Source organism: Mesoplodon densirostris, chromosome 6 (genome assembly GCF_025265405.1).
Source record: "Mesoplodon densirostris isolate mMesDen1 chromosome 6, mMesDen1 primary haplotype, whole genome shotgun sequence".
NCBI classification, from domain to species: domain Eukaryota; kingdom Metazoa; phylum Chordata; class Mammalia; order Artiodactyla; family Ziphiidae; genus Mesoplodon; species Mesoplodon densirostris.
The window spans coordinates 90,114,448-90,126,707 of record NC_082666.1 but is presented as its reverse complement, the minus strand read 5'-3'; the positions used below and the strand labels follow the sequence as shown (position 1 = coordinate 90,126,707).

The 12,260-nt window shown below is 38.5% G+C and overlaps 1 pseudogene; it reads left to right on the top strand.

Moving 5' to 3' along the window:
* The first annotated feature begins 3,490 nt into the window (after window positions 1-3,490).
* LOC132491660 (ferritin light chain-like) overlaps window positions 3,491-12,260 on the top strand; it is a 32,518-nt pseudogene continuing 23,748 nt past the window's right edge.

Sequence of the window (12,260 nt, the reverse complement as noted above, 5' to 3'; positions counted from 1 at the left end):
AATTCTACATTTGAAAGACATTTTCCAGGTAGATATTTTCAGTCCCAGGTTTTAAGTGTGTAGATATGAGAGGTTTACTAGGTATGCAACTTACATATTTTTTTTTTTTTTTTTTTTTTTTGCGGTACTCGGGCCTCTCACAGTTGTGGCCTCTCCAGTTGCGGAGCACAGGCTCTGGACGCACAGGCTCAGCGGCCATGGCTCACGGGCCCAGCCACTCCGCGGCATGTGGGATCTTCCCGGACCGGGGCACGAACCCGTGTCCCCTGCATCGGCAGGCAGACTCTCAATGACTGCGCCACCAGGGAAGCCCTTACATCATTTTTGGCAATAAAATTACATAACAATGAAAACACAAATATCTGTTCTACAAATGTTCTCCTCATGAACTGAGTTTCCGTCCAAAGCAGTTATTTTCTCACTCATTGTTAAATATCAACTTAACCTTGAAGAGCTATATTGAGTGTTTATTATAATGGTTTTTAAAAAATAGCCACTGACTGCTAAAGGACGCCACAGAAAAGGTCAGTATATGTGAAACATGCACCTTTGTGTGAAAGGAAGCTATCTCTTAGTTTGAAAACTCTTTTAAGGACTTTGCCACAAAATAACCAGCTAACCTCTGTGTGGTAGGGAAGTGACAAAGGGAGTGTCACTCCCTTCCTTGTTACAAAATAGAGTACTGTGAACATTTCAAAAATCTAGTTTCTGTAGGATATTGGTGAATCCTATAGCAGTTTGTACATTCCAGGCTTCAATATCTTTACTGTGAAAAGTTGCCAACTTTTTCAGTAAACTTACCTTGAAATTCACCCCCACCTTTTGAAAAATATTCCTGTCAAAACAGCACTTCATTAGAGTAAAAAACTGCATTTCCCCTTTTTCTGTAAGGCATTTAAATAGATTAAACCATCTCAATACTCTGTAATGACCTATATGGAAATAGAATTTTAAAAAGAGTGCATATATGTATATGTATAACTGATTCACTTTGCTATACACCTGAAACTAACACAACATTGTAAATCAACTATACTCCAATAAAAATTTTAAAAAATTAAACCAAAAAAATTTTTTTTCACATGTCTTACAAATTGATAGTACACAAGAATATGGAACCACCCCTCACCCTCAACTTACAGGACATGAAAAACCTGATTTTTTAAAGCATTAAGGATTGCAGGTATTAGTGTCTGTTCTAGCAGCAGGTACTGTTGGTGTATTTTTCACACATATTTATGTGACTTGAGTTACTACTTGCATGGGTTTTAGGAGCGTCCTCCTTTCAGGTCACAATAAGGGCACAGGGAAGATAATAAGTAATAACTCTGTCTACCTGGTATAAGACTGCAAGTCCATGAGTTGGTTCTGAAGGAATCAGCAAATTCACACCAGCCCCTCTTCTTGCATGACTTTCAGTTAAATGATTACCTAAGGCAGCATCTTTCCAAATGTGGTTCCTGAACCAGCAGTAACTTGTTAGAAATACAAATACCTGGGGCCCACCCCAGATCCTCTGAGCGTGGAGCCCAGCCATCTGTGGTTTAACAAGCCCCCCCAGGTGATTCTCATGCCTTTAGTTTGCGAATCACTGACCTCAGGAATCTTCCTAATCATGCCCACGACACTTTTGTAGTTAGCACAGGCATATGAGCCCTGAGTCCATGATTATATCTTGGATAAGTGAATTCATTACTGAATAATGATGCTTTAATCATATATTTCCCAGAACCAGTACAAAATAATAAAATACCTCTTTAAACTGACAGCATACTTTTAGGACATTATTTCAAAATCAATTCATATTAAAATGAATGAGTTCTTGTGAAGTGTTTTAACACATGAACTATTTATTGCCCCATCCATCTATATAGGTTAATTTGAGTTAAGGAGTTTTTTTTTTTAAGGCAATAGGAAAGTGAGTATGCAGGTGTGGGGTGTGTATATGTTGTGCGTTTGTGGCTGTTTATGACTATATTTGTGCATATGTAAGCAAAAGTCAGAAAGCAAAACCTGGGACTTCCCTGGCGGTCCAGTGGTGAAGGCTTCACCTTTCAATGCAGTGGGTGCAGGCTCGATCCCTGGTCGGGGAGCTAAGATCCTACATGCCTCCTGGCCAAGAAACGAAAACATAAAATAGGACCAATATTGTAACAAATTCAATAAGGACCTTAAAAGTGGTCCACATCAAAAAAATAAATAAATAAAAAGAAAGACAAAACCTAACATATGGGGGGGTGGGATGAATTGGAAGATTGGGACTGACATATATACACTAATATGTATAAAATAGATAACTAATAAGAACCTGCTGTATAAAAAAAACCTAACAAACAGTGCAGGTATTATAACGAAATATGACATAAACTATTATAAGAACTTTTTCATAAGGAAATAATTAAGTTCCCAGTTATTTAAATAAATATTTATTATATTGACTGTGCTACAGCAAAGTAACTCATAGTCCACTAGAACCTGTTATTGTGAGATATGATCTATATTAAATACAAGTCAGATTTTACCAAAATTTATCAGAATAGTAAAATAATGTGTATCTTAATATCAAAAGGCCTTCACCTTTTTGCAGCCTATGTTCTTAGGACAAGTCCTTTACCTCTCTGAAGCTCAGTTTCCTCATATGTAAAATGAGGATGTTGGATTTAGAAGGGTCTCTGGTGTCTGATCTAAAATTCTACCTGAGGGCTTCCCTGGTGGCAGAGTTGTTGAGAGTCCACCTGCCGATGCAGGGGACACAGGTTCGTGCCCCGGTCCGGGAAGATCCCACATGCCGTGGAGCGGCTGGGCCCGTGAGCCATGGCCACTCAGCCTGCACATCTGGAGCCTGTGCTCCACAACGGGAGAGGCCACAACTGTGAGAGGCCCGTGTACTGCAAAAATAAATAAATAAAATAAAATAAAATTCTACCTGAGATGGAAACTGAGCTGGAAATGTAAGAGTTAGCTTGAAAACTAGAGTCTCAGAGAAGAGGAAACACTTGAGGTAGAGTCAGGTACTGAGAGCCTCAGATATAGCCCTTCACTGTAGACCAGTGCAAGACTGGATGGGATACACAGGACCAGCAGAAATGGTGGCCTAAGGGAAGAAATATTGGGGAGGCATCAACAACAGGGTGTGAGGGAACACTACCTTCCTATAGTCCTAGGGGAATGTATTTGAGATGATATTGATACCTAAGAAAAAATATAATTCCCCCTGGAATTGAGCCCACCTTGGGAAGCCAGCAAGGTAACTGAATGATTGTCTATTGCCATTCAATTATGATGCCTTTCACATGTTGTTGACCTCATTGCCTGTCCCCTATTGCTTTTAGAGTTTGATCTCCAACCCAATTACCTGACCCAGGACTGTCACCTGCTTCCAACTAAGCTTGTCAGATCTTCCAGCAACAAGCCTTGATATTATGCCCCAGAGATTTTACTCAGCCTTAACCATTTTGTTTTAAAGTGCAGGTTTTATTATTATCCAGGTATGGCCAGGCCAGCAGATCAGGAGATGACTGCCATTGAAAAGAGAGCTTGTTATACTCACAGTTCCCAAGAGGAAGTAGCATGCCTCACCACACTGGGCCACATGGGGAAGTACCAGTGTCAGGAGGCAAAGGAATGAGGGGAAAATGTGGGCAAGAGCCTTTGTTGTGGTCTTCATTGGAAGGAATGGTGAGACAGAGCACGCAGGTTTAGGATTGGCTGGACTGAAACATTTGGGTGGATTCTAGGGCATAGGGGCTGCCCCTAGTTGTCAGGTACCTGGCCCGGGGGAGATTATGACTGGCAGATAGTGGCCTGGAGTGTAAGAGCTAGGTAAAGGAGGTGGTTGGGGAACGTGGGCATTGGACGGGTTGGTTTGCTTATGAATGGTGCACTTGCAAGTGAGTCCTTTACTATGTCTAGGAATTGGAGCCCTGGGAAAGGCAGTCTCTCCAGGGTCAGCAAAGCCCCAGATGTCAAAACATCAGAATAAAAAGACATGTTTAATACACATCTCCAAAGGCCACTTCCCTCTGGCTATGCTCACACTCTTTAGTTGGTCCACAGGTATCACAAGACCAAAAGAAGGGAGCCTCTACCCAGAGCAGCTGAAGTCAAATACCCAAGGAATAGCTTTTACTTGGTATGGTCACATCTGCATCAGAGTGTAAGACTGACTGAAATATTTATGAGACCCAGGTTTGAAACCCACTGCCCCTGAGTATGTCGTTTAACCACTCAAAACCTCTGGTTTTTTTGATCTGCTCGACAGTGATGATAATATTGATCAAATTTTTGTGATAACCTAATGAAATAAGGCAGGCTGGAACTATAAAACACTATGTAATTTTTAGCATTTATAGTTATTTTAACAGCATAAAAATAGATTGACAGAGGTGAATACTAAAGTGTTTATGGGTGAAATAATACATGCGTGATCTGCTTTAAATTATCCCAAGAAACAAACAAAAAAGAGGGAGGAGATTGATAACAGAAGATTGAAAAAAATACTGGTAATTACTGAGGCTCAGTGAGGTACATGGGAATTCATTATACAGTTCTTCTTTTGTGTATTCATGAATATTTTCATAATAAAAACATTTAATGTAATTTAAGAGACAGGGAAAAGAAGTATTAGCAATCATTGGAGGACTGCTATTACATTCAAACCCAAACTCTATTGTACAATATTTTGCTATCATGAATCAAAATCTCATCCTCTTTCCACAGACGCCTGGATTACTAAGGTTACTTGATCTTTTTTCAATGGTTCCAAATATCTCCAGGCTAAAATTGACTTAGTTTAATCAAATTCTTGTTATAATCCATTTGTGTTAAGCAATGGAATTCCTAATGGTTAAACTATAATCAACATGTTATGACTGTTTCATGATAAGAGATCCTATCCAATTAGGGAATTTACCTATCAAAGGCCCTTCACTCTCAAGAGAGCTTCACTGAATAGTGATGGGGATTGCTTAATTAGTGAGGTTAAAACATCCTTCAGAAACAAGGTCAAGATGACATTTTTATCTGTGCCAAGTTGTTGAAAGGATCCTCCAAATACAGCACTCAGAAATCATGGTGTGAAAATTCCTGTAAGACTTATCAACAGAAGGAAAAGGAAAATACATTGATCTTAATGGTATCAATGGATTTTTCTTTAGGCACATTCTAGGTATTAGATTTACATAAATATTTCCATACAGTTTCCATAAAGTGACCAACTTTTTGCTTGAGAAAACTCTTCCTCCAAATTCATTGTTCCTGTTTAAAGAAATAAGAATCCATTAAAAAAAAAACAACTGTGAACCATAACTCCATAATTATAAAACAATCAACAGAGGAAATTTAAAAAGAAGCAATTCTCCGAGAGTCTTCTTTTCATGATATCTGTAAAATCTCTTAAAGAGATGGTAAGAAACACTGAGTTAGTCTATGAGATAGAAGGAGATGAACAACATAACAGACCCTTTAATCAAAATGCTGTATGCAATGTCAGAGCACTTGGTAATCAGTGTGTCTGCTCAAGAAAAGGAGCGAGAATGCATCTACACAAATATACCTGGTGGTATCAGACCATTCAAACTGCAAAGAATTATTTCCTTTTTCTTCCCATAAAAAGAAAATCTCAATGACAAATCTGCAAAAATTCTTTGCTTCATCTGACTAAACAATTCTGCATTTCCCAATGATTCGGTTCTTGGTAGACAGCATCAACTGTCAAACCCCTCATTTAATTTAGTATACTTTAATATAGTTTTGTATACTTTAATACAGTTACAGTGATATAAAATGTCAGCTCTCTAAAAGCATTTAACTGCCCAAACTAGTATCAGGATATCCAGAACATGTAAAATAAAATAAGTCACATTATTTAAGACTTGCCCACTACCAAGGCTAGTTTGCCTTGGGAAAAAGACCTCTTTACAGCCTTCCTACACTTTCAAACTTCACTTGAGGGCCAAGTGTAAACAACAGTTCAGCTAAGAGGAAGAAATGAAAGCCTCACATTTATTCAATGTCTATTTTATTCCAGGTAAATGGGTATCGTAACTTTCATTGTTAACAGGGAGGAAAATGGGATGCAGGAGCTCTTGTGCAGCTTACTCAAGTTTGAGCATCTGTAAGATGTTAAGTTTCAACACTTCATGCCCTTTCTACCTCTTTTTGCTACTTCCAAGGCCAAAACTGAGCTTCACGCTACCAGCTAACTGTTCACAATATCTGCCACTTCCACCCAATCTCAAAGAGTCACAAAGCTAAATGAGAGAATACAGACTCCTGCACTGAGGAACACTATGTTAAAAGTGAAAAAATAAAGAATGGAGGGAAGCCATCATCAAGTCTAGAGAACAGCATGAAGACCCACCTGCTTTAAATTAGTTTCAACTTCACCCATTCAGAGTCACTGACAACTGACAAGGGGAACACCTTGCCTCTCACTCCCCAAGCTTATTTTTCAAATCTTAACCCCCCTCAACGTGTTTTTTGTTTCCACTTGACAAACCAATTAGTCTAACAGAAATTATAAACCCCAAATAAAATTCTCTTTTCTCAGCCTTAATTGTGAACAAACCATAAGAGCAAAGCTTTGTTTTTATAAAAATAAAATGCATGGCATTATACGGGATCATGTACTTGACTGAAAGTACCTTGGGAATTGTTCTAAAAGCTTTAAACATTATGGAAGTGTATGACTGCATTATTATAGAACCCAGCCAACTATGACAAGCAAGTATGGTGGTAGGATATAAAAGCTGAAACCAATCATAGCCAGGAATTTTGGTTATAACGTTGAATGCCCTGGCTGCAGGGTTGCAGCCTAGAAGAACACCACCCAAGGCCAAGTGACTGCAGAAACTGCAGCTGCTCATCCCAACATCTTCTAACAGAAGTCTTAGAAGTCCACTGCCCCCTCTTTTCAAAGGGATTAACTGAAAGCCCAGCTTGCATTTTCACCAGGAATACCCAAAGAACGCACCTCTGGCCATCCATTCTCTCCTCCCTTCTGCTTGGTTCTTCTGGACCCTTGACCCAGCTCATCCCTACCCTACCCCACCTAAACCCTTGAACTGAGCTCTATGGAAATCCTGCTCCATACACCAAATCGTCTATGAATTTATCTGTTTCTTTGCTCAATCCGTCTACCTTGCCTTAAGGGAGACCCCTGCTGCAAATACTTTCCCACACCCCTCACAAGTGGAGACTGTTCATTCTCTCACTGTCATGTAGCTCAAAATCAGGACAGGGAGTTTTTGTCCTCTGTGCTCCCCATCATCACTTGCCAAAAATTATCACCTCTCCTCACATTATGCTTGACAGCTTCTCCCCTTCCTCTTAGTTGTCAGTTACCACCCTTGCAGTGACACATCAATCACCACCCTTCATGAAGGACTTTAGTACACAATCACAGTCTTCCTCTTCACCCTAAGTCCTGCCAATATCCTGGGGACTTCAGTAGCCAAGTCGATGACCCACCTAACATCTTAACCTTGGGTTATTGACCCCATAACTTAGACCCTTGTCCTCTGCACCCCATCAGCCACCCACTCCGTTAGTATGGCCTTGGACCTTTCTTTCCAGCTTATAACTACTTTTCTACCTACTCCCATTGAGACCTTCTTCCACGTCATCAGGACCTCCAAATATCTGTCTTCTTTGCTTTCACTCCTAATATCAGCCTTCTAATTTCTTCATTTTATCTTTTTTTTCCCCAAGCCCAGATGTCCCATGTTTATTTACATGTGAAATGTGTTTAGCAGAGTTATGATGAATGTAGTGATAACACCTGACAGCAGCAAGACCTTTTGGGGAATCAGTGTTGACTACAGTATATCATGTAAGTATCTACATATATACAAAACACTCACTTTATTCTCTTCTTGCTTAAATCCCATGACCTACCATTTCACCGATAATCTAGCCAGTATCCCAAAGTCCTGGCTCACTTGTCTGTCATAGTCAGAATCCACATAAATTGCTATCCATGTTCTCTGGCCTTGCACTGGAGCAAGGTACACAATATACTTACATTTTAAACAAATGATCAGCAACCTGTTACATTTGTCTGGCCAACACACTACACTCTCTGAAATGCCTTTCAAACCTATGTCACTCATCTCTAGACACGTCCTTATAGCTCCAACTTCCCTTTTCCTGATAGCCAATGACCTTGCCTCCTACCTCATGCTCAACACGCCACTACCATATCCTTCCACATATTTTTTCAACTTTCTCCACTCCTCCTACATTAGTTCACCATTTCTCTTCCTTTCAAAAGCTAATTCCTAATCTTTGGATCCCATTAACTCCAGCCTTTTCCAGAACTATATGCTGTCATCTATACTTTTTCCATCTTATATATCCAATCATTCTGTTTGAAATGGATCCTCCTCACCAGAATTTGAACACGTTCAAGTTTCATCAATGAAAAACCAAAGGTTCCTTTGACCTCACGTTCCTATCCAGTCATCACTTTATCTTTCTTTCCTGCCCTTGTAGACAAAATTGCTATTTTCTATCTCCAGTTTCTTATTCCCCATTCATTCATTGTTTCATGCCAATGTGGTTTTTTACTCTGTCACTCCCCCAAAATAATTCTCATGAAGGTCACTAATGATTGCTAGTAGCTAAATCCAACAAACATGGATTTTATATACTTTAAGCAGCACAGGACTGTTAACCACTGCCTATTTCTTAAAATGTTTTATTCTTTTCATTTCTAAGAAACAAAATAAAACAAAACCCATATTCTTCTGGTTTTCCTCATATCTCGTTGGCTATTCCTTCTCACTCGCTTTTGCAGACTCAGCTTCTTCTATCTGATCATTGACTATTGGAGCTTCTCAAGGCTAAAGGCGAGATCCTCTTCTCCCTTACACCATAATATCTCTCTGGATGTCAACCATGGCCATAGCTTCTCCAACGTACATCTCCAGGCAGATCCTGGTCTCAACTCCAGAGTCCTATATCCTTATACCTACTCAACATCTCCACTGATATATCCCAAAGCACTTCAAACTGAGTATAGCCAAGAACACATTCCAAATTTTCCTCCTCAAATAACATTCACTTCCAAGTTTTCTCTATCTGTTCATAGAAACATTATTTGCAATAAGACAAATTGGACAACCTAAATGTCCATCAATAATAGACCTGATAAATACAAAAAGTGTGATGTATCAATACAATGGGATACTATATATTAATTAAAATGAATGCACCATAACCATATGCTTTAACAACAGTGCATCTCACAAACAATATTAAACAAAAGAAACAAATCACAAAATGATATAAATAGAATGATTCCAGTTACAAAAAAAAATTTAAGTGGCAAAATTAAGCTATTTTTAAAGGATGCATATATATGTGGTAAAACTATAAATAAAAACAGTGTGATGATTCTCACAAAGGTCAAGCCATTGATAGTCTCTATTACAGAGGCAGGGTGACATACACAGAGGGTTTTTATGCAATAGATGAGATTCCTTTTCTTAAGATAGGTGATAGATATATGAGTGATTTCCAATTAGTCTCTGTACTTTACAATTATCTTTTAAATTGTCTGTGTGTTACAAATAACACTCTATATGCAAGGAGTTTTTCAAATACAATTTTTTAAAAGGTAGAACTACAATCTCATTTAAATGAAGTTCAAGAAAATGTAAAACTAAACTATGATGATAGAAGAGAGAAGAGTGGTTACTTCCAGGGGAGGGAGAAGATTATAACTAAAGAGGAACATGAATGCCCTGTCTGGAGTGATGGAAATACTCTATATCTTGATGTGGGTGGTGGTTACATGGGTATATACATATGCAAACATTCACTGAGTTGTACACTTATGACTTGTTCATTTTACTTCACGTAAGTTATACTTCAATAAGAAAAAAGAAAATTAAATAAATAAAATTCATACATTAAATATGATTTATATAAAAGGGAAAACTTGGATGTACTTCAGCACAGTATTTTGAAAGTTCCATCTTTCCAAATCATAGCCTAAACCAGAGGTGGAAGAACTACGGCCCCTGGACCATCTTGTTTTTGTAAATAAAGTTGCATTGGAACACAGCCACACTCATTTGTTTACAGAGACTCTATGTTCTTCAAAACCTAAAATATATACTATCTCATGTTTTTCAGAAAAAAATCACCAACTCCTGACTTAGGTCAATAGTTTATAACTTTTTTAGGAATTCATGACTGTCTCAAAGAATCCAGTGAAAGATATAGATTATCTACTCAAGAAAACACATGGCTTCTTAAATACAAAATGTTATTCAGGAAAAAGGATATATATATCTATAATTGAGTCATTTTGCTGTACAGCAGAAATTAACACAACGTTGTAGATCAACTATACTTCAGTAAAAATTTTTTTAAATGTTATTCATAATTTCAGGAAGTTCACAGACCCTCTGAAGCAGTCACTAAACCCAACTTAAGACTTTCTGTCTGAGGTTTTCATCACAAATTACTAAACCACTCTACTGAGAACAGTCCACAGGTTGGCTCTCCTTTCTTTGAACCACAAATAATTGAACTTCCATTTCACATTCTTGTTTGCTCCATGGAACTACTCATAGTTATAGCCAATAACAAAGTTGCCCAGGTCACAATATCCAGTCCTGTATCAATCGATTTATTTTGTTCTCCCTCTAGGTGACAGTCCGTATGCTACTTAGCCTTGAGAAGTCTTTCTGAAAATGTGATATAATTTGCTACCAAGGGAGACCAAGAACACCAGAAGTGATGAACTGGCAGCCCCTAGCCTTAATACTAGAAAAAAGCACAAAGCAATGGCTTACAGACAGAGAAGTGAGCAGTGTCACATTCACATATGAAGAACATTGGTACGTTTATTCAACAGACCAAAAATGTAGAGAAAGAATACAGACCAGGAATATAGAGGAAGTAAAAACTTGTGGACCAAATGATGGAGTGTATGTGGATGCTGTGTGTTCTTTTACAGCAGGGCTATTTTTGTGCATCTACTTAGTCCCTGCAGTGCCTTGCACGTTGTAAGAAACTAATAAGCAAGTTTAAAATGGATAAATTAAACCAATGTATAAAAACAAAGTCATGATTTTATAAATGGATTAGGCTTCCTGGGAGCAATGATAGTTTTATTTATTTTGCATCACAGAAAAAGACAATTATGAGTGCAGAACAGTCCCTATGTTTCTGTGATTCAGATTTCTTATTAATGTCCTCACACAACATATATCAAAGGTCTAGCTGGTGGGAGGCTGGCCAAATTATTAGCACCGTTTATTGTTCTGAAAGAAAGCACTCACAGAAGTCATTTGATGAGGACAAAGCATGTTTTGACCAATTCCAGAATAACAAAAAAAAGTCTTCACACAAAATAGACACGGCAGCCAGCATGATCTCTGATCTAATGCTTGTTCTTCAATTTTTCATTACTGCCTTCCTCACTGCTGTATGAACAGTGGGTGGCATTCAACAAAAGCTGATTAATGCTGAGATTTCAAACTGCTGAAAATTGAAAGAATGTGCCTCGTGCTGACAATTTGTTAGTCAAAAAATTGTCATTTCTACCTCCATGCAAGCTTTAGCCCATCTAAATTTCTTCCCAGATGCAATGTTATATATTCCCCTTTCAATGAGATTCAATGCAATTTTCCCTAACAGTGAAAATATTTTAAGGGCTCATCAAGAGGCCAATTCTCTCTAATTCCAAAGAGTTAATTTCCAAAGTGGAGGGAACATATTTTGTCTGTATTTGCTACTTCTGTATCAAGTTGATATGAATCCACAGATTTATGTGGACACTGAACTCTTACAAGTTTATCAAAAAAGCATTTTGTGGCTTACCAATTACATTTTTAAAGAAAGTTAAATGTTTGTATTCCTTTCAGTAGTTAGCATTATTAAGGCCTCAAAGCAATTGTCACACATCAGCCTGTGCAAAGTGGCCATCATCTCAATGGGGACAGGTGACAACTATCAGAACAACCATATTTAGGAGGCAGAATGGACTCAAAGAACACAAAGAAGACAGTAGGCCCTGGGGCTCCAAAACCACAGGGAACTTGGGTCCAACTCCCCTGGTTGTTCTCATCACCCCTTCCCTCTTGACTTGAGGTCAAGGACACTTCCCTCCCCCATAAGGGTATACCAATGACTCATTCCAAAAAATCCCTGCCCCCAACTCTTCAACCTCCACTTCTCATACAGGCTGAGGCTAAGTGTTTGCCACCCTGCAAAACCAATATTATACTCTCTTAGCATGTCCTATA